At 29.6% G+C, this 22,619-nt stretch overlaps 1 protein-coding gene across 1 annotated transcript in view; it reads left to right on the top strand.

Moving 5' to 3' along the window:
• Positions 1 to 3,388: 3,388 nt before the first annotated feature.
• The window catches only part of LOC130451516 (5-hydroxytryptamine receptor-like), a 161,341-nt gene continuing 142,110 nt past the window's right edge, over positions 3,389 to 22,619 (top strand). Inside the window, exon 1 of the mRNA XM_056790573.1 lies at positions 3,389 to 3,904. The gene's annotated coding sequence lies outside the window, so the exon portion shown is untranslated. The remainder of the gene's footprint in view (positions 3,905 to 22,619) is intronic.

The raw sequence follows: 22,619 nt of genomic DNA, 5'->3' as shown, positions 1-22,619 counted from the left end.
TCGCTATGATTTAACAAGATGATACAATAGAAGATTGTAAAGATTGTAGAAAAATATTCGCTGTCCTTTTCATTACTTTTTGAAACTACAAATATTTACATTGAAAATAAGATTATGGCAATTAAAATGATATTGACTCTAGTAATTGTTATTCACTTATGCATAAGCAAATGCTCCTAGTATCATTGGCGTGGTAGTTTTCTTATCAAGCACATAACATCAATTTTTCAACCACCCTTGACTCTATATATATATATATATATATATATATATATATATATATATATATATATATATATGTGTGTAACATTCTCATTGTCAATATTTCCTCATAAAAGCAAATTTAAATTGAGAGACAGATTCAGTTTTTAGATAGGTTATTTTCGTTTTTAAAAGATGTATTTGAAAATGTTGTTTTATCCAGATTGTATTTATTTAGTACAATTTTATTTAATCGCGTTTCAGCACTATCTATCTACATATCTATTATCGTTTATTCAATCAAAATCGAAAAAGCATCAAGTTAGGTGATTTTTTCATGATAAACATTTTTTACTATGATGCAATAGAATTTTATCAAATATTTTTCCGTGCTATTATATTGAATCTCAATTACTCACTGTGAATAAACAAAGTAAGCATTTGATTTCTACAAGTGACTTAGTGACTAGTGTGATTTTAATTTATGGTCAATACAACACAAACCCTGATATGTAAGTGCACTTCATCAGGAGAATTAAATAAGTACAAAGATATTTTATACAAGCTGCTTTCTGAGAAAAATGTAGATACGATTTTTCTTATTATTATGATTCTAGGAGTAGTTATAGAAAAAATGCATAGTCATAAGTTAATTGAACGGGGATACAAAGAAAAGTGAATGTGAAGTTCAGTCCTATTTAGGTGTCTGAATATTGTTCATAACAAATATATACGTTTATCCTCATGAAAAAATATTTTGTAAATTTTCTACTAATACTGAACCTTTTGTCAAATGATTGCAGTTTCCCTATATTCCCTATATTATTTCCTTAGCATTTATTCCATTATTTAATTAGCGAAATATATTTCGTGCTACACACAGAGAATGTAGGCCATTCACCTTTGTTTCTGGTTCATCATTTGAGATTTGTTTAAACCAATTCACAATGCTTTGCTCGTCTGTAATCGATAAGTGGCCTAAAATTACAGAGCTCTTTTTTTTGAGGGGGGGGGGTCGGCGGAGCGAATGGTGTCTGCTAGTACTTGGAATATTATCTATTTGTTAATCATAATATGTCAAAAGTGCTATGTAAAACTGCCATTTGACCAATTAGGAATCTAGAGAATATATAGCAACTGTGTTATTTTTGTTTTCAGTGTCCCCGTGATGTTTATTCCAGTTTTTAATACTATCCATTCCAGTATTAATTTGAATGGGTAGTAGATAGAGTATCTGCTTGTTTTAGCCCTGTATTTTGTCACAGTAATCAAACAGTTGTTATAAGAAGTATACCGATGGTAAGTTGAAGGATATTTTTTACAAACGATCAAATTCTTAACAATACAAATATAATTAATGATAAACAACAGGATAAAGGTACACATTGTAACATCTAATAGAATTGAAACAACTTTTATGATTAAACATACGTTGTTGACTATGAAAACTTAAATCATAATGACTTATTCACTCCCAGAGCATTTTTAATATAGATCTTTTACCGGATTTTAAATCCTCAGAGTAATAATATTTATGGGAATCTTCCACGTCTTGCACACTTTTCACACTCCCACTATACTTCGCATACCTCGTTTATGTATGTGTATTTTCTATGGTTTCTAACTGAATTTGAACGAATTTCTATTCGGTTCGCAATTTCTAGGAATGAATAATACTTTCTATCTTAGATATGTATGTAATAATGTGGTTTTCGATTTTTCCACTGCTTAAGAGTTGTTAAATTTTTGCATGCATTTGAACCAATTGTTCCATTCCGTTCGAGGTACCTTCAAAACATGTGATTTTAACGCTTAAGGTGTAAAAAAACGTTGACAATTTCAAATCTGTTATCTGCTGTGGAAAATGCTAGTGTAACATTCAGAACTGAGCGTTCTACGTTGGTCTTATGGAACAGTCGCGACATATCCAGTTATTTCGAAAAAACAGGCGACCCATTTGCTTCGAAGTACTTATCTTGAATTTGACTCGTCTTGAAAGACCCACATAGTCGATTGCAGATTTTTTCACAAAGATAAATGTTTCAAGTATGTGTAAACAACTCAAATAGCACTCTATGACAACACGTTCAGAGTACATTCTCCATTAAATATGTCCAACTTTATGACGGCAATATAAGATTTAATATATTCACATCAGTGTTGCCATATCTCAAAAATTAAGTAGCAGCCCTCGTCCTTTGTCTCACAATGATATGATCTTCCTTCTCCTTTTCGGCCAACGGTATTCTATTCTAATCATTTTCAGTAAAATATGTCATATAGCAAAAAATTTGTAGAAACAAGTAAGTATTTGTGTATGTAGATAGATTATCTGAACTTCCCAATAAATAATGAATTGAGAAACACACGCCCAAACCAGAGAATGTTGAGACAAAAGAGAAACATAAAGTATTGTAAGTTAATATCGGATTAGATGTAGAACTTTCCACATAATTATGTTGACATCTGTGGAAAGGTGCATGTGGCATCGATGTCTTGATGTAATATATATTTGTAATAATTGTATCTTCAATAATTATTTTTAAATATGGAATTTATTATCGGTAAGGTTTGCCTGCGACTCGATTTGAGTGAATCTTCTCAAGATTTCGACGTGCATGACTGGAAAACCTACATTTTAATCTCTGTAATAATAAAATCAACCGATCGAGTGATTCGTCAAGGTACAGTGAGAGAAGTTGATAGAATAGCAATCACTCTTCATTATACAGTAATAGCTATATGTTTGATAGGAAAAACTAAATCTGAACTAAATCAACTTCTAATGTAAAACTCCTGTTAATTTTCTGCATACATAATTCGTAATTTGTGCAATTGTAGCTATCGAAATAATGAATTGTTTTATCAGAACGAAGCCGTCATGTTAATCTAATACCAATCATTTTTAACCATGGTTCTGCCTTAGTCACCATAAAAACACTACATTGACGGAGCTATCCAACATTTATATTATAATATATAAATACATATTATGGAAATTAGGCACTGTTAGCGACATTGAACATAGTTTACAAATGTGCAATTTATTAGCGTTCTGCTTTTGTAAGCTTCGAGAAAATAGCTTGGTGTTGGATCAAATGGACCATTTGAAAATGTATCCTCTGAATCATTCATCTCACAAATTAATCAATGTACGTCACAAGTTTTAAATCCTGTTGATTAGAAATGAAATTTGATTCCTATAGAAACCTATGATTCTGTTAACATTTTGTTATTGATCTAGTTCTTAAGTATTCCATAAACGGTAGTTTGATGATGATTTCAATTAATCAATCGAATTAAGTATTAATTCAGTTTGTTAAATTGAAATTAATATCATTTTCTCGACTCGTAGTTACATAAATATAAGACAAATTGGTAATACAAAACTTAGCCAATATTTTTTTCCACCTTCGTTAAACATGACATCCCTCTAAACTGGTACAAGTTGCGTACGGACAGATCCACGAGAGACGCCTGCGTCGGTTCAACGTCGTGACGCTTCTACACAATCAACGGACTTGTAGATGCACACCGGGCGTTTGATAAACCGGCAACGTTTCTGGTATCACTAAATTACAGCGGTTATCGAATATTGTACGGAATTTGTTCTAATTTGTTTATGGTTACGATGTTTTTTGTTTACGTTTTTTTTGGGTGGTCTAAAGTCATGTGTGAAAGTTTGAAGCGTATTTATTAGTTGGTATGTAAGTTATTTTCTATTAATCCAATTTTTTTAAAATAAGAAAATGAAATGACTTGAATTTAGTAACACCGAAATGACATATACTATTAAAAACGATTTGAAATTCTGTATCTGATTTTGTGATACTAGTGAGAAAAAATTTGTTGATGAAGAGTTTTAAGCTGAATTTAAGCTTCATCTCGATATTCTCTAATATTTCCCAATTAGGTCAAATGGCAATCTCATCTTTTTAACCTATTTAAAGAAAAGTATTATCTTCGTTAATTTAAACTGAGGTATCATACACTAGTAATTTTCTAGGAATCACTAATTAGTGAGCAGTATCACAACTGTTTTGTAGTTCATATTTTTTGGCGGGAATAGAGATGATTATTCGACTACCAGCAGAATATTGTATTTGGTCAGTTTAACAACTAGTATTTATTTGCAGACGCCTTAATATGTTCGACTCCTTTATTATGAAATTTTAGTCCATAAAGTCGACTATTCATACAAAGAAATATTACGAAGTTTTTCTCACATTCAAATTTAGTTGACGAATATGAGTATAAAAATTCATACCGCATATTTACGTCAATAATAAGATAAGATAATAAGAAGATTTTGACTCTCAAAACTTTCTAGCACAAAAAGAATGAACACAATATTCTATATAATTCACAGTTTCATGTAGACATAAAAACATCCAAATAAGTTTTCCAGCTATTTGTCAATACCTATGAAATATAAGTAGTATTCGGAAACATATAAAAAAATGTATGAAGGGATAAAAAACGTAGTTTAACTTTAAATTAGATTTTACTACAATCAAAAAACTTCAGTTATTTCTGTCTAATAGTCTCGTTTGTGAATGCGATTGTTCCATGCGTCAACAAAATTGTACTTCTTTACACTACATTCATTGCATTCTCGCATAGAGTCATGCAAAACTGATTTTTGAGTTCACACTAATATTCTACGCTACATAGTAATCTTGAGTAATTTTGCATGTATGTAATGTATCGGCGGAACATACCAAACTATTCTTAGTTACGATTTTAGTTTCTCGAGTCAAAAATCAAAACATATGTTTATCGATAAGAGTTTTAACATCGTTTCCTGTGAATATCATATCATATCATACTGTTTGGTTCAGAAAAATAGCTCTGGGTCTGCTGAACAGTGTTTAAGATCAAAATATGATTTGTCAATGACAATTTGTGTATATTTATCAATAGATCACCTACATCATGAATAACAAAATAAAAATAGAAATCTGTTTTAACAAGAAAAAATGATTTTTCCTTAGTTTCTACATCTCAAAAATACGTTGCAGCCGTCTATCAAATTATTCGTGGTTATATAAAAATTTATAAAATAGAACTATAAATTTCACTTAAATTATTTAGGTTTTTTTATAATTGATAGCTCGTTCCTATGCATGTGAACTATTTCTAAAAATTCCCTCTTCTATTTATTTGATTCCGTTTCAAGAATATTTGAATCTTTATAATTGAATGATATTTTGTGGTTCGTTAATGCAGTTTTTTTATCGTATTGATGACCTTTTAGTCTATTTTCTAGATAATGAGATATCTGTCATATGTAGACAACGTCATAATCATTACAAGGTACTTGACATATAATATTAATTTTTTTGTTTTGCTTTTCGAATAACTAAGCATCTACATTCAGGATTTGATACATAGTTGTATTTTTATACTCGTATCTGCCAAACTTATTATCACTGATCTTTTTTGTGACAAAGGATGACATGAATTGAAATTCAATTTATCTTCAGGATCAAGTTGGTTTTGTTTCGGTTCTTATGTTATTGTCAATTTGAATAATGTGACATGAAGAAAATCAAATTTATTGTTTTGTTCGAGTTCGATTATGAATTGAAGTTATTTATGATAAGAATTGAATTTTTTATTTATATTTTCCATTTCATATTTTGGTACAGCAGTTTATCAAGATCTCATTACTAATTGTGTTATAACACTTGATGTGGAAGCTCCTTAGCGCAACCATAAATATGTTTATATATTTCATTTTCATATCTGAAGTATTTTTAAGTATTAGTTCTTTAGCTTGGATGAATTAGTTTTGAGGTATTTCTGTATATTCTTTATTTTTGTCCCATTTTCTCATTAATATATACTAAATAAATATATATTCATCAGGAATTTCTATATCTTTGATTTTTTCTTTGAAATCTCATGTCTTTTTGATATAATATTTGTTTTCGTATAAAATTGGTTGAAGAGGTATGTCAGGTTTGTGTACTTTTCATTTTTGATTTAAAATTTTTAGTTCTAATTTAAATTTTGAAGAAAAACTAAGTAAAAATTAAATTTTCCTGTTAGAAAAGGCTTTGATTGTATTTTAATGTTGATATCCATGATCTATTGAATAATATATATGCAAATAGTGTCAAACCATACACAGTTTGACACGGAATGTTAATTAATATAGACCTAAAAGCAAAATAATTCAACAACACAACCATACAGAAGAGCTCTAATAGGTAACAAACGTTATTTTGTTTCATCAAAGCAGTTTTACTCCCCTCGACCTTAAGATTCAACTAAGAACAATGTCAAAGAGCGTTGCATTTGGTATTTAGATGTAGTTAAACATTTCCCAGCGAACGCTAAGTGGCGCCATCCTCACATCCAACTGCGAACCATTGGTCAAGTAGACATCAATATTATCGGCGACTAGGCCCTATAGGTTTACTCAACTCACAAAAATTCACAAAACTCCTGGATCAATTTCATAGGATTCTGCATGTATTTTATATTATAATTTCAGTGAGGGTGAGAGGTTACCTATCTTGTATCTGACAAAACATTTTTTCAAAATATTTTCAATCCAAGTTGCTGCAAAATTTTTAGTAAAATTATGTGAATTTGCCTAATAATTCCCATTCTTGAATTATGATATTTGTCATAAAATTAACCATAATTAATTTGACTGCTATAATTCGGTTAAAAGTAGTTAGTCTCAATAGGAAACTTGATTAGAACTAAGAATAGGGGAAATTGTGCAACATGCAAATCCACGGGGACGGTGGAATTAAAGAAGTGAAGGATAATTGGAGAAGGTTATGTAAGATGAGCTTTCATAAACCATAGTTTCCAGTATCTAGCAATTATCAATTAAGATTCTCTCCATGAGCTGGCATGAAGATACATGAAAATTTTTAGGAATCATTAATTTTAATAGATACTTTTAAAATGATTATGTGGGAACAAATAGATTCTAGCAATTAATATTTCTTCTAACACGTTGAACAGAAGAACTTAAATAGTAGGAAAATGAAGATCGAAAATATAATTAGCAATTAAAACTCATTATGAATGAAAAGCACCAAGAAAAGGACACCCACAAATTATTAGGAAACAATAGGAACGAATTGGAAAGAAGATCAATTAATTTCATGAAGAAGACGTTAAAAAATATTCAAAGGTTCTTAATATGATTTTACAAATAATCGAAATCTGTGATCACTATTTTATCATCAGGATTTTCAAATGTTTGATGTTATGTATTTGATATAATATTTTTCAATGAATTTTATTGAGGAGTTGTTCGATAGAGCTGTTGACATGAAGAATAAAAAAAATGATAATCAAATTATTTTTGACTTGAAAGAAGATACAGTATTTTTGCGAACGCGTCTCCACCCTGGAGCCTTTGACATACTTTTTATAAATCGCGGAATCCGTTTGATGTTTGTTTATACAAGTTATTTTAGCAGGTGGATTATTTACATTGTTTCTCTTGAATAAATTCTACGAAAGTTTTTTTATTTAATTGTGTTGTTCCTTTATTTTCTAGAAGTTTTGAGAATTATTTTAGGACATCAAAAGTCCATATACCTTCAGATTACAGTTTTTATATAATAAATATATATATATATATATATATATATATATATATATATATATATATATACAGGGTGATTCATAAAGAATGTCCAATCTCTGAACTGTAGATTCTGACAACATGCCTTCTGCAAATATTGCTAGTTTCCGAGATACGGGGTGTTCAAAGTTTAAATTTAAATAATTTCTCTTGGCAATTATACATTTTTTAGCATGAGGAATTATAATTTGCACTCTAATTTAACATTGCTAATAGAGGGCGCTAGTTACACTTATATATTATATAAGGACTTTGTGTAGCGCAGTTGACTAAGTTTACAATAAATAGTCGTAGTGTTCAGACCGAAGTTTAAAGTAATCGAAGAATTTAAATTGATTATTTATGTTAGTTTAGTGAGACAGTGTTTATTGATTCACCCCACGAATAGAAATAGTATAAATAAATAAGAAAGACATTACAGTATATTCTAAATCAAATATGATTTCAGATAAATAAATAAGACAATTTACAGATGTATGATAACTAGATATTTTTAGATGAGGCCAGGAGCCATCATTGTCAATAAAGTTGAAGAAGTGGAAAGGAAAAATGCAGACATGTAGAAAATAAAATTCACACCAATACCTAGATATCCAGCATAACAGAATAATCATGGAGTAATGACTAAATAACATTGGTGGAATCTCTAGATGTAGGAAAACTTTATATTCTCCAGTTCGAAATGAATGACACAGAATACTGGTAATAGTGAATCAATTTAAAACATTATAAGAATATGTACGAATGGAAGGATACTATTTGACATGAAGAAAAATGGAACTGAAAACAAATTATGAAGAACAAAGTAAAAAGCGCTCTGCATTGGATTGAAATTATCATTATATTACAGGAAACTTATTATTTTGTGATTTTCACAATTATTACCATTCTAAAATCAATCCATATTATAATCTCAATATAAATAGTAATTACACCTACAAAATTTTAGTATTTTCGTTAACTACAACAAATATTATTTCAAGTTTATTCAGGTTATAACTGAATAATACATTTGGGACACTTTTGTCAAAAAATAAACTATAAAAAAGATTTTTTCACATTATCACTATCTGTTATTTTTTATAATTATTATTTTATTCATTAAATGATTGTGCCGTACAACTCCCTCATATTCGCTTACTAGTGGAAAAGTAAAGTATTATCAAGTAATGTAAAAAACGAAATTGATTCGACTACTATTTAAGATCAGAAAAATGAATTCAGCATTATTATACTTCAAATGTAAATTTTTTTATTATTGTGACGATATCGTCCTAGACACGGAGCCGGCCCCGTCCGGGTATAATGGAATTCTAAGTCGTGACCCGTTTAATGTTTTTTTTATATAAGTTTTTATATTAGCAGGCGATTGTTCACATTGTGTGTTTTGAGATCATTTCTAGGAAGGTCTATTTATTTATTTGTTTATTTTGTAGAATTTTTGAGTAATTTTTTTTAAGTATATAAACGAGTTTCTTTTTAGCGGAGTTAGTTAGTTTATAATGAATAGTCATAGTGAACAGAACGAAATAGGGAAATAATCGAAAAATTTAAATAATTATTATAAGTTGGTTGAGCTTAGTATAAAGTATTTAAATAAATTAAGAACGTGCGAGACAGCGCTAACATCCCTCGTATAGAAAGAATAAATAAATAATAAAAACATTACCCTATATTATATGTCAGTATATACAGTGTAATATGAAGTGATTGAAAAAATTATATTGATCACCGTAGTTTTTACTCAATATTTATTAATTTATTGTGAAGCTAGAAATTTAAAATTCTGTAATTTTCGTCCACTTGTAAAGGACTACATTATACAGGGAATTAGCAATCCTGACTTTATTTCAAATCAAAACTTTATTTTAAGATGGAGTTAAATGGAATAAAATTATAACTTGAAATCCTTGTTTTATTTAAAAACATTTTTTATTCTTAAATTTTTTAGCAAAAACCAATGGCTGCAAAGAAAAAATAAACACTGTAATTTATAATTTTCAGTATATAAGTTTCAGTTTGATTGTTACTGATTTTTTGACCAAACACGGACTGATATTCATCGCCAAGCCACTGTATTCACCAAATTTGGCTCCCTGTGACTTTTTTGTTGGAACTCAAAAATTCGCCATAAATCTATCAAGAGTTTTACATCAATTGTTACAGTCGCTTTGTACGCGCTGCAGAGTTTTATAGAAAATTTTTGTACTTATATCAATTCATATAAAACATATTATCAGTGCAGGATCCGTCTGTGACATTATTGAGAAGAAAAAGTTTCATCCGTATAAAGAGAGGTTACAAGATGATCATGACTGCAGAGTATTATTTTGGGAATAAAATCACTTTACATTGGTGATTTGATGGATTACAGAAAACGTGTTATTAGGTTATTTTGGTGTACCCTGTATACTTCTAATCAAGTTAAGCATATTGTGTAAATTAATTGAAATAACTTTCATTGAACTTTTTTTTGTAAAACTAATAAAAAACAAAAAATCAGCATGTCAAGTCACTTTATGAACACACTATATATTCAATTTCTTTGGATACCTTGTCAACTTTGACCTTTTAATTGTAGATTCAACAACTAGCGTGTAAATACTGAGGTGATCAATATATTTTTTGAACCCCTCGTGAAACCTGAGGACAAGTGATAGTTTTTTCACGCATGAAACGAAGTATTAAATGGACACTGAAAACTGTATTTTTCCAATAATCTGATTTAATTCTTATCACTCAATGATTTTATTCAATACATCTTGTAATTGATACAATTCGAAATTGCAGGAATAATTTGATATTAACAATATTTTCGTTGTTCACATATTATCTTTTCTCATTTTATTCATTCTTCTACACATTCATTTGCTGTTTGACTTACATATTTGAAATGCTTTTAGTGATTCCATTATACATTGTGGAATTTTCAATTATCAAGAGCTTATTCATCCCAAAATTCTCAAGGTTTGATCACTATTGTCAGCAAGCAATATATTATAAGATTTTTTTTCATAATACTTTCCTGAAATATACCGTTAGGGAATTCTAATCTCCAGCTATCGTCTTTTTTAGTGTCAAGACAATATTACATTCTGTCAAGGCAACGGTGAACAAACGGATGCAATTTCATAACTATTGTTTTAAATGTACATAAAAAAGTATTGACGAGTTGTGGACAACTTTGCATTAGACTTTATTCTGTGAAATATTACAGTAAATATAATTATCGAAATTTTATAGAAATATAAGAAATATAAAGTCTCATATTTAAATTATTTTCTCATTGATTAGTTCAACCTTCATAGTATGTGAGACTAATACGGTCAATGATATAACTTTCTCGCAGTCTGACTTTACTTTTGAAAATAAATCTCTTATCTTATCAGGAATTCTTCTCTTTTTTGGATTATTTCTTGAGATTATGGAAAAATAAGAAAAGAATAGCACTAACAATACCAGAAAATATAAAGGAGACTGCGCAGATTAGGGGTTATTCTCCTTAATGATACATTAAAAAAGACACTTATTTCGGATATTAAGACCACCACTTTATATTTTGTGTATGAGAGAATATTTTGATTCGCAGTAGTTTTCAGATATAACACAAATTATAAAATACATGTATCATAAACCTACTAACAAGAGGACGAAATAAATTTAAAAACTAGGTATTGAGGGATGTGACAGTTCTGTGAGCGTTTTTTCTTTTTACGAGGGGCAGGTTGCTGGCCTCACCCCTTAACCCTCCTCCTTTATCCGGGCTTGGGACCGGCAGTGATAGTCAATGGCTACTCAATCCACCCATCAACCACCCAATCGGTAGGCCCCCAAACGCTGGTACGATAGCTGGACATCGGCGTCACAAGAGGGCAGATGACAGATCTGACAGGACCTCGTCCTACTACAAGAAGAAGAAGAAGAAGTATTGAGGGATCTTAGAATCACTTAGCAATCTTTGAATTTGTATGGTTTGCTGTACTGTATGTTATAAAACATAAGAAATAAAGATTGAAGTTTGAGAAGGCAAACTATGATAAGTCTCAGTTTTTTTATCAGCAGATAAATAGCGGAAGGTTTTGTCTTCAATTTATGTTGTATGTGAAATAAACTAAATTCACTGTGGCGAATTTCAAGTTGACTAACAATTTCACATTTCTAGTTACACAATTTTAGAGGAGCCATGATTTGCTTGAGACTGACGTTTATTAAAACTATATTAAAGAACATATTTTTTGGCGTAGTAATATTTTTTAATCCTTTGAATGAGTTTGAGAAACAGAACGACTAACGATTTTCAGGTTTATTTGATTAATTATTGTTATATTCTTACGGGAGCACGGGTAGGAGTAGATTGATATTTCCTATCCATTCGGGTTTTTATGGTTAACACTTCTGCAAATACGTAGGGTTGAATCTGATTGTTAGAATGCGTTTTGGTAAAATTTTGAATTGTGAAATAATGATATGCTAGCATTTATCGATACCTTTTTACACTCAAATTCTGTGTTCATAATTAATATATAGAAAATAATCAACTTTAATGATGACAAGTAGGACGGTTTTGTAAAATGAGATGACTCAAAATTATTATCAATTTTTTTCGTATTTCTATATATTTCGTAATACGTATTCTCTGAAAAGAAGGCATAACAATATGGATGGTTGACGAAGAAATTGTATAAAGCGATTAAGGAAAATGGTAACAACCACAACCTAGTAATCTGAAACTAAAGTTGAAATTTATTGCTGTGAGCTTGCCTTTTTGTGAATTTGCGTCTGCGTATCTTAATAATTTATAATCAAATAGACCGAGATTCCACTGAAATCTCAACTGCCTTTAGATAAAGTGATAAATAAATATATGTATAGAAAAGAGACCAACCACCAAAGGGATATTAGATAACATTAAAAAAATAAAATTAGGATAGTTAAAAATGAATAACAATAAACAAGAAATAGAACATGGAGTTTACCAACTGACTAAAGATAAAAAACTGTACGAAGATTTGCTGATAATATGAAAAACAAAAACCTTCGATGACTATTATCATACCAGAACGAAAATTTTCTCTCATCAAGATATAATATTGATATCAGTTACATTCATGGTAGCCACAAAATTAAGATTCCCAATGGCATTTCAAATTACAAGAGTTTTAAAATACCAGGGTATATACAAAGTAATTTAACCAAAATTTTATTGGCAGTTTCATGCAGGAGGGTATTAGAACTAAAAGAGATTTATGATCGGTTTTAAGCTCGGAGAAACCTCAAATGGTGTCATTAAATCTATTTGCTAGGTAAAAAACTCACTCTTCAGGGAATATATTCGTCTGTCATACATTTTAAGTAACAAAAACAATTTTATTTATTTTTTAATTAGGTATCATATTCATAGTGAATTCATAGTACCTAAATATTGATTTTGTTGCTGGAACATCCATTTCTCCCCCTCCCAAATTTAATATGATTTTTAATCTATTGCAGATCTTCTTACATACTTATTTGTACTATTTCTACTTGAGCTATATGGCTAGTTCAATAATTATGAATAACAAAATGTCGATAAATTGATTTATCAAGACCTTGGGGAACTTATTGGTATAATTCCAATACCATATTTCCTTTTACTACTTCCGAGCTTCCAAGGATTTTCTAGTGGTTTTTATTTCTATTTGTTCGGGTATATTGTTTACAGTACAATATTTATTCAGCGTAATGTATTTGCTTGGTGACATCACATTCTCAAACCTGTTATCATATTGCCTAATTGTTAACAGCTCACTACAATTATCCAATTCGTTTATTGAAAGAGAGTAAGTACCTTTTTTCACAGAGTGGAGCAAATATTTTGGCTCGAAAAGTTCGAATAAATTTTCACTTTTATTGTTTGACTTTTTTGCCAATAATTGTCTGACAGATCAATAAGTTCTCGTATAAATCTTTCAACGCTATAATTATCCTTCTTCCATTGTTAGCAGGCTTTTATAAAATACTTTCTCATCAACATTCCTAAATTTAGCATTTCTCTGTTCAATTGGAAATTTCACATCATTAATAAATAAACGGCTTCAATCGCATTATTTATACTTTGATACAGTTTGTTTAATTATTATGCCAATTATTCCAAATTTATGTATACCAGATATTTTGAATTGTTTCAATGAACGAATTTAAATCATAAAAACAAATAAATCCTTCTAGTAATCGATCCATTTCCATTATTTTTTTGTATCAGATTAAATAAACGTAACGGAATTGAAATTGAAATTCTGTAGTGTTATGGACAAAGGAATTAGAAATGCCCCGAAGTATTGATCGATAAATTGTTTGTTAAATGTATGGAATACACTAGATTAATTTTAAAATTCTCGCATATACAGGGTTCAATAGATGTATGGACCAGAAATGTATTCCTCTCATTGAAATTTCGACTCAATCATATTTGTAACTGTTGAGGATAAATAAAACTCGTTTTGAATGTGAAATTTTCTCTGCTGTGAACGTTTTTCATTTGATACTTTTTTATATAATTTTTTCTGTGCGTTACTCAATTATTTGATCCTTCAGAAAATATTAGACACATTTCAAGTATTGCATCTATATTCCGTTGTTCTGGATATATCAAGTGCTTACAATTTAGTACATAAAAAGAAAAATGAACTCATTCGATTCCAAAATTCTATACAACATACTTATAACCACCTCCTCCTTTGATTAGAAAAATAAAAGACGTGTTCATACAAAACAATAAAGGTTTTCATTATATGTGCATGGCTGTTGTTTCAAAAATATGCAATTCACACTTTTTGGTAAAAATAATAACGATTTATAGTACATGAAGTAGCCTACAGTAAATGCCCGCTTTCTAATGTTTGTGCAGCGTCTATACTGAACGATCGAAAGTTTAAAAACATGGACTGTTTACAACGACATTAATTTTTCATTATCTATTTCTGTAGTAGTGGCAGCAATTGACGGTCCCGGACGTTCAGCATCATCTGTGTTCTGGTTTAAATCGGGTTTAATCAATACTTGAAAGTCTTTCTTCTTTCTTCATACGGTATAAACATTGATCTATCACCCTAATTTATGTAAAATTTCGACAGATGACATCAGATTAGTCACCCTTATCGAACTTACCAAATTTTCATAACCAACAAACAAATAATTGTATTTCGTACGAACCAATATACTGTAAATAAATGATTTTGTTAGTTGGAAACATTTCGTTCAAACACAATCAAACGGAATAGGTGCAAATAATATTAATCTCAGAAGGAGATGGATGACTTCTATGAAACAAGTGGTTAAGTTCCATTATACCTTAATATCATGTTAATTATGGAACTTCTCACATTTGATCTAGGGACACACTATCCTCACTAGTTTTCTCGAGTATGTTTCAAATTATTCATCATCGAATTCATCATATCGTCCTGATAAACACTGAGTAATTTTTTCCGACTTTTTGTCGCTTTCCTGGATTTTTATTTCTACCGAACTGAAGATATGGATTCTTGATTGATCATAATATTTTCTAATGACCTAGTTAGGTCATATTTCTCCATATATCTCTTGTCATTCAAGGATCCAAAAGTTTTGTGTACTTTAAATTGAATTAATTAATATTCTGTGTATTATACTTCTTCACTTATCTATACTGGTGCTGAAATTGTCTCAGTTATTGATAATTCTTGGTATGATTTTCCACTGCACAAGAAAAAAATATCATACCTAGTTAATTATTGTGATTTTCGGCTTAACTATCATTGGAAAAGTTTTATGTAGTATCATATCTTCAAATGGAAACCATTTCCAATATTTCTCTTTTCAAAAACTTCTACAATATTAGCCTTAGTTGTTTGCTTCTGTTGTTCCTTCACTTCATTTTCCGCTTTTCCGCTTTTGAGTTTTATTCCAAATCGATTCTGTTCTTCTTAATTCTTTATTTTTAGCACTTTAGAGGTCTTTGCAATATTCGAAATTCTGTTTTTTCTTATAAATTTTTTACATAGAAAATTCTCTTACTTCCTATATATTAAAAGAATGTGAGAGAGAATTTTTAATGTCTTCTCATATCACTTTTACGCGTTGACCAACTAAACATTCATTAGACAAAAAAAATATCGACTGTTCTATGTCAGAAACAAATTCCCATAAATCATTAACTGATTGTCTTTCTAGAGCATCTTTATAATCACTTCATTCTGTTAACACCAATTCCAAATATTCAAATAAACAAATAATATACTAGATTTATTATAACGTTGATTCCAAGAAAACTTCTGCCATATGTTTTTCTCGCTCGTTTTATTATCCTATCAACATTTCAAACAGTCAAGCTGTTAAAATTCAACATTCATTTTAGTAAATAAACGACGGAGTATAATGGAAAAATTAATTTTCTTTGAAAAAATAGATTAAAATGAGTTGGTGATGACTCAAATATGCTCTGTTAATATATTTCGAGGGTTTAATAATTTTTTTTGTTTATTTGTACAACAATGACTTTCGACAAAGTTGATTAATCATTGTAAACTGAAACTTGAGACGTGAAATTTTCGTGGGCTACTTCAAAAGAAGAGAAGTTTCCATTTGCATTTCTGAACATATCTAAATCACAACATTTCTAAATCGGTCTTTCGTAACTCATAAAAAAGGTTGAAGTATAAGCAGCCATTTTTCAAAACAGACAGAATATCACAAATGATGACAGAATAAAAATCAATTCTGGATGATTTATACCTTGCAATAAGTGTTGAGACCCTCAACCAGCTATGATGCATCTTTCTAAATAGACATCAGCATCTATTCATGTTTTAGTTACTTATGCTATTAAACTTCATTTGAATTATTCCAGATTCAAAGTGAATTCTATATTAACAATATATAAATTGATCTAATCAATCACCCTGCACAGTAAACAACTGGTCACTACGGTGAATGTTCCTTTTTTTTAAAGAGTTATAACATCAGTTAAGCGTATCCTATCGAACGCTTGGGTGAGATCAATGAAGCACATAAAGGCTGCCTTATGAAACTCTATGGCTTTTTCAGTTATTTGGCGCATTATAAATATAGCATCTATAGCAGATCTGTTGTTTCTGAAACCTTGCTGTTCTTCACATATTCCGGTAGACATTACTTCTTCTGCTAAGATTTTAGTGAATAGTTTCAGAACCGTACTCATCAGGCTAATGCCTCGATAATTTTTGGGATCGGTTGTTTCTCCCTTTTTGAAAATCGTAAGTAAAATTTCTTGGTCTTTTTTATTGAATGATGTTACATTCCAGCATCCAATTCTAAGTAAAGTCGTTTTCCTTTTGCGCTTAATCCTTTTTCTCGGCAGGTTGTCATTATTTAATCCAGTCACATCCGAGGCTAAACCGTTGGATCTCTGAGCACTTTGTTTTTTTTACCCAAGCAAGTCGCTGGCCTCACTGGGAACCCTCCTCTTTCACCCGGGCTTGGGACCAGCTATGAAACCACTGAGCTACTCAGTCCACCCAGCGATATCACAGGAAGAGTTAGAATATAAATGATGGAAAATAAAAATATAATAATAGCTGTAGAATTTCTACACATGTAAACTAATTAAGTTATTAATCATACATCATACAACAGTTTGTTTTTAGGAGAAAATCTATGGTCCATTAATATAGTGAGTGATATGCATATCTCTTCAATATCCGCTTTATTCACAAATCATTGATTTATTAATACATTACATTGTAAACATTCTATTCCATCAAATTTAGCTGCTTTCAACCGAACAACGGGAAGTCATAAATCGTTGTGGCAGATATTAACTGAGAATAGGGAGCGTGTAATAATTTATCAATTTTACACAGAAAATTTCCCCATATTTCTAGATGTCGCTAAGCAAATACTTACACCAATGAACATTACAATATTTGAAATTGTATATAACAAAAACAAATCTCCGCCTATAGTTTTAGTTTTCCCATAAAGTATGTATATAAATTTTTAAATTCCATCTCTCATATTTTAACCTGAAAAATAATAAATATCCGCATAATATAAAATGACATTCGAATCTAACAATTCTTTATCTTGAGATTTCTTGAGAATTCTTGATATCTTGAGAAAAAAATTCCGTTTCCATTACACACTTTTAGAGATTCAACCATTAGATATTACATTAGACTTAAATGTGTATCATGTATCCAACGAAATGGATAAATAGCATGTGAACTTGATATTTTTAACCTGAGCAAGATTAGTGCTAGTAGGGTGATGAACCTAACAAATAAAATACCTAAGAACGTAAACTCGCAACCGGAGAGTTTCATTGAGAATTCACAGACATAAATGAATATTATCCACAAGCAGATTCATAACTATACCACACACAAGCATGTCTATGAATTGAATGTGATAGTTCAAATACCTCAATTTGTATCAACATTGATATGTAACCTTAGGAATTTCAGAACGTGTTTCAATTCAAGCGATACGGTGAAGTGAATGCTTAAAAATAGTGCTTAATTCATTGATTTGGATTTCTAAGCGCTTAATACATATATTTCGATTAAGTTGGGAACCCTTTTTGTGTAATTATATAAGTGATACGTAAATATCAATTACAATGAATTTCAAGGGTGTATTGAAATCTACAAAAAAATGATAATAGCACACATCATATGATAATGAAAGTTGACACATTACTTGCTTTAACTTGCTGAATTTATTGAAATTGATTATTCAACGTTACATTTCTGGCGGACTAGAATAATATAGTTCGTAATACGTTAAACAGATTTTCAATGTGCTTAGTATACTGCCAATTCGATCTCTTGTTTTGAGATCTTACTGTACCATCAACAAATAACCACCGTACTTGTAAATTAGAGCATAGCAATGAATGAATTGGGGATGAGCTGTATATAGAAGGTAGCCTCTGCAATAATAAACTGAAATGAGGTAGTGTATTCCTTAGCCATTAGAGATGAATTTTGTTGTAGGCTATACCGATTTGCTTTCTGGCTGGCCTAATCAATGTGCACTTAAAAACACTTTTAAAAAATCTCACCATTTCTTATTGAAGTATACCTAATAGTGCTGTTACTGAGCGAAAACAGTTATAAATGCTATGTAGCGAAATATTATAAATGCCCAATGTATTATACACAAAAAAATAAAATCTTAACTTTATTGGTGGTTTATATTGATGTATCAACCACATTGTGATAATGAAAACAAGTTTACTGAAAATATTAGCAAATTTGATTATTTCTCTGTTCCTTTATCACATTATGTATCATTTCCACTAACATTTCTTAGAGTTAATTATTTATATGTAGTAGAATACGGCACTAATTGTGTTTTTATTGACCGAAAAATACCGTTGCCATTTGTATTATCGCAGTACGCAGGAACATGATGAATGTGAAATTCTATCTTGACACTACATCATTTTACAAATTGAATCGTAATCAACTTTTTCACTCATTAATGAGTCATTTGTTTTGTCCGCTATAGCCAAGGGCAAAAAGTCAAGTTGAAAGTTCTTAGTGACTAATTTCTACTCGATTCTAAATTGGTTTTCATCAAGCGATATTCATTTATGTCGAATGGAATCACAAGTTTTAGCTAATATTTCACAATGGTTTTTTTGTAGAATCCTCAGGTTATCTCTATAAGGTTTGTTCCACTCAATAAGCATATGAAAATTTGATTTTTCTTCCATTAATATCGTTTCATTAACATTGAGTATAATTTTGAAACTCTTTTACTAGTTTTTGGTTGAGTGAGAGATTCCATTATCTATTTTTTCGTTATTATCTGTTACCTAATCAACTAGAGTTGCAATTGAGACTGTCGCGTTCATGCCAATCATCTACTTATAAATTTTTGAATAATAATAGTATAGCAGTTTACTTGTCGATACAAATATGCAGCAAAGTGATAAAAATTTGGTACTCTAGCCGCCTTTTATAGAAATCACATTCAGATTATTCACTCACACGACTGAGCTGTAAAATTATATATGATTTAAATATAAGTGATAATAATAACAATACAAAAATGGAAGACTGTCCGTGAAGAACATCATAGATTTAAATAATAATTTTTGTCTTTCAATATGTCAGATAAATGAATTAAATTCTCTTTTTATTGTTACAAACTGTATTAATGGTATTTACCTCTACTCATTGATAACTGAATGTTTATGTTACACCACTTTCCGTTTAAAAATGAGCAATGCAACTTTTGGGAAAATATCCAGGCCGTTTCGATTGGTGTTCACTAAAAACTGAATTTATATCTAATGAAGACCCGAGGATATTTGAATTGACAACAAAAAATACACCATTTTTGACAGCAGGAATAAAAAAAGCTTCATTGTATGATATTATTGTTTGTAGTGGAATGTTTTGTCATATTCACACGATAATCTTTCTAATTTAGCAAGAAAGAAAGGTTCTTAAGTAAAACAAATCCTAAACATATGATATAATCAAATTTAACAAGTAAAAGATTCAATGTCAAGGCACAAAAGTAAGTATTTGTGCAAATAATATTCATTTTCACATGCAAGTTATAGTGCTTAAATCCAGCCATTATAAATGAGTGTTTTCAGTTTAAAAAGAATATGAATCATTTGAATACCCCAAAATTTAATTCAGATTGTCGTCAGATTGCTAACAACGGAGCTTAGTGAAGAAAAGAATGTAATCAGAAGAAGATTCAAATTATATGAAGGGGGTTTGATAGAAATTTAACTTTTCATAGCTTAATAACTGAGCTAGAATTTCTGGAACCGCGGGTGATATTTACACTAGACCAAAATTCGCAATTACATTGTCTGACGAGCTTTGTGAGAACCAAGTTATCGTCTTCAGAGATTGAAGTTGGATAAACCACTTCGACGAGAAATTCCACATTCATTCACATTTCTATAAACTATAGAGTGGATAATAAGGAAAACCGTGCATCCCGATTGTTAAATTAAGCAATATTATCATTTTCAAATGCATCCAACAATTTATTATTGAAAAAATTATACACCAACTTTACATTATTTAGATTTATTCCTTGATTATGACGTACAGCGTACTCAGCAATATCTAATGTTTCTGTTTATCCATATGAGCTATTTTTATAGCACATTTACATAATATATTATCCAAAAATTGTTTCAATATATTGTAGGATTTATGAATTAATTTCTAACTTTCTCTGTTTAAGATGCTTTCTAATTATTTTGTATAAATAGAATTGAAAGGTACCAGAGCAAAGTTTTCTGCTTTGATTGTAGAAAAAAGTGGTTCTACAAAGATATTTCTTTCAAGTCTATGACGGTTAGTCAACTTAACTACAATTTTTTTATCATAACCGTTAAGTTCAACCACACTCTAAATAAACCCCCACCAAATTAAGGAAATGAAAAGTGGTAAAATTTTATATATAGTGAAAATAATCATCTACATATCTGTACCATAACTCATGAATAGTTTAGGTATAAAAGGTGATAGGAAATTGCCCACAACTGTTATTTCAGGCTGTTTTTTTGTTTTGTGAAATTTTTGTGAGAAATACCTCACTAGTTACTGATTCAAGGAAAATTTCCTCATTTCATTTTTTATCTACTTACTTATTGCATATTGGTGGATGTATGGTGATGTTGAACTTCTTTTTATCCACGTAGAGCTAATTAAAGCATGTAGATGGCAAAACAAAGTAACAGAAATTTTTCCGGCTCGATAATCAATATTTTTTAATTGATTTAAAATGCACAAATGGAATAAAAATTCAGGAAAATTTTGATTCATTATTTATTATCAACATATTTAGAAATTTTGAGCCTATTGAGTGAATTACTAATTTTTTACTTACTGCTCAAATTTAGTTCCAAATGTTCATTAAAGCATATGTTTGTATGCAAATATTCTGAGTGTTATTTTCACAAATTGTGATCAAATTTAATTTTAGAAAATCCATCAAATGTTCTATTTCGAAACAGAATTGAAATCGATAATTTTTAACTGTCTTTCAAATTATGTTGATTGTAATAGACATAAAATGTAAATTTTATTTGCAACGAGATATTTTTATCACCATATTATATCTGTAAGTGCTTATATTTTCAAAATTCAGTTGTTAGGTATGAAATAAAATGTAGTTTTAGTCTCCACAAATTATACAGCGATGTTGAAAAGAATGGAATGTTGAATAAAAATTAATGATACACCATGATCACCGCTAGCTTAAACATGGCTTTAAAAGCTTCTAGACAATTTTTTTCTTATTGAAATTCTGGACAGTCCAGAAAACTATGTCAAACTGTTAGTCTTCCACTACACTTGCACAAATTGGAATAATGTTTCAGGTGATCTATTGATTTATATAATTATGAAAATTGTCAATGTTAAATTACATTATCATTAAGATCGCAATAGGTTGAAACGTCAATATTTCATGCTTTCAAAAGAAATTTTAATTGAAAGAGATCTAAAATCAAAATTGACGCTACTATAGAATCATCATTTTCATTGGTTGAATTGTAAATGACGTTGAATTTTTATAGGTTAGTTAAGGGTAGGTTGTTGTGAATGATGTTGAATATTGAGTTAGTTTATAAATGACATTGAATTTTTATAGGCTAGGTCGTTATGAATCAGTTTTTATTGATTTAAATAACCTTAATGTAATTTATACATATATTTTATATTTTGAAAAATCAATTCGATAAAAATTCTAACTAATGAATATTCAGCTCCATCAAAACGACCTAACCTATAAAAATTTTATTACATTCATAAACTAACCA

Source organism: Diorhabda sublineata, chromosome X (genome assembly GCF_026230105.1).
Source record: "Diorhabda sublineata isolate icDioSubl1.1 chromosome X, icDioSubl1.1, whole genome shotgun sequence".
Classification (NCBI taxonomy): Eukaryota; Metazoa; Arthropoda; class Insecta; order Coleoptera; family Chrysomelidae; genus Diorhabda; species Diorhabda sublineata.
This window is presented reverse-complemented; position numbering and strand designations above follow the sequence as displayed.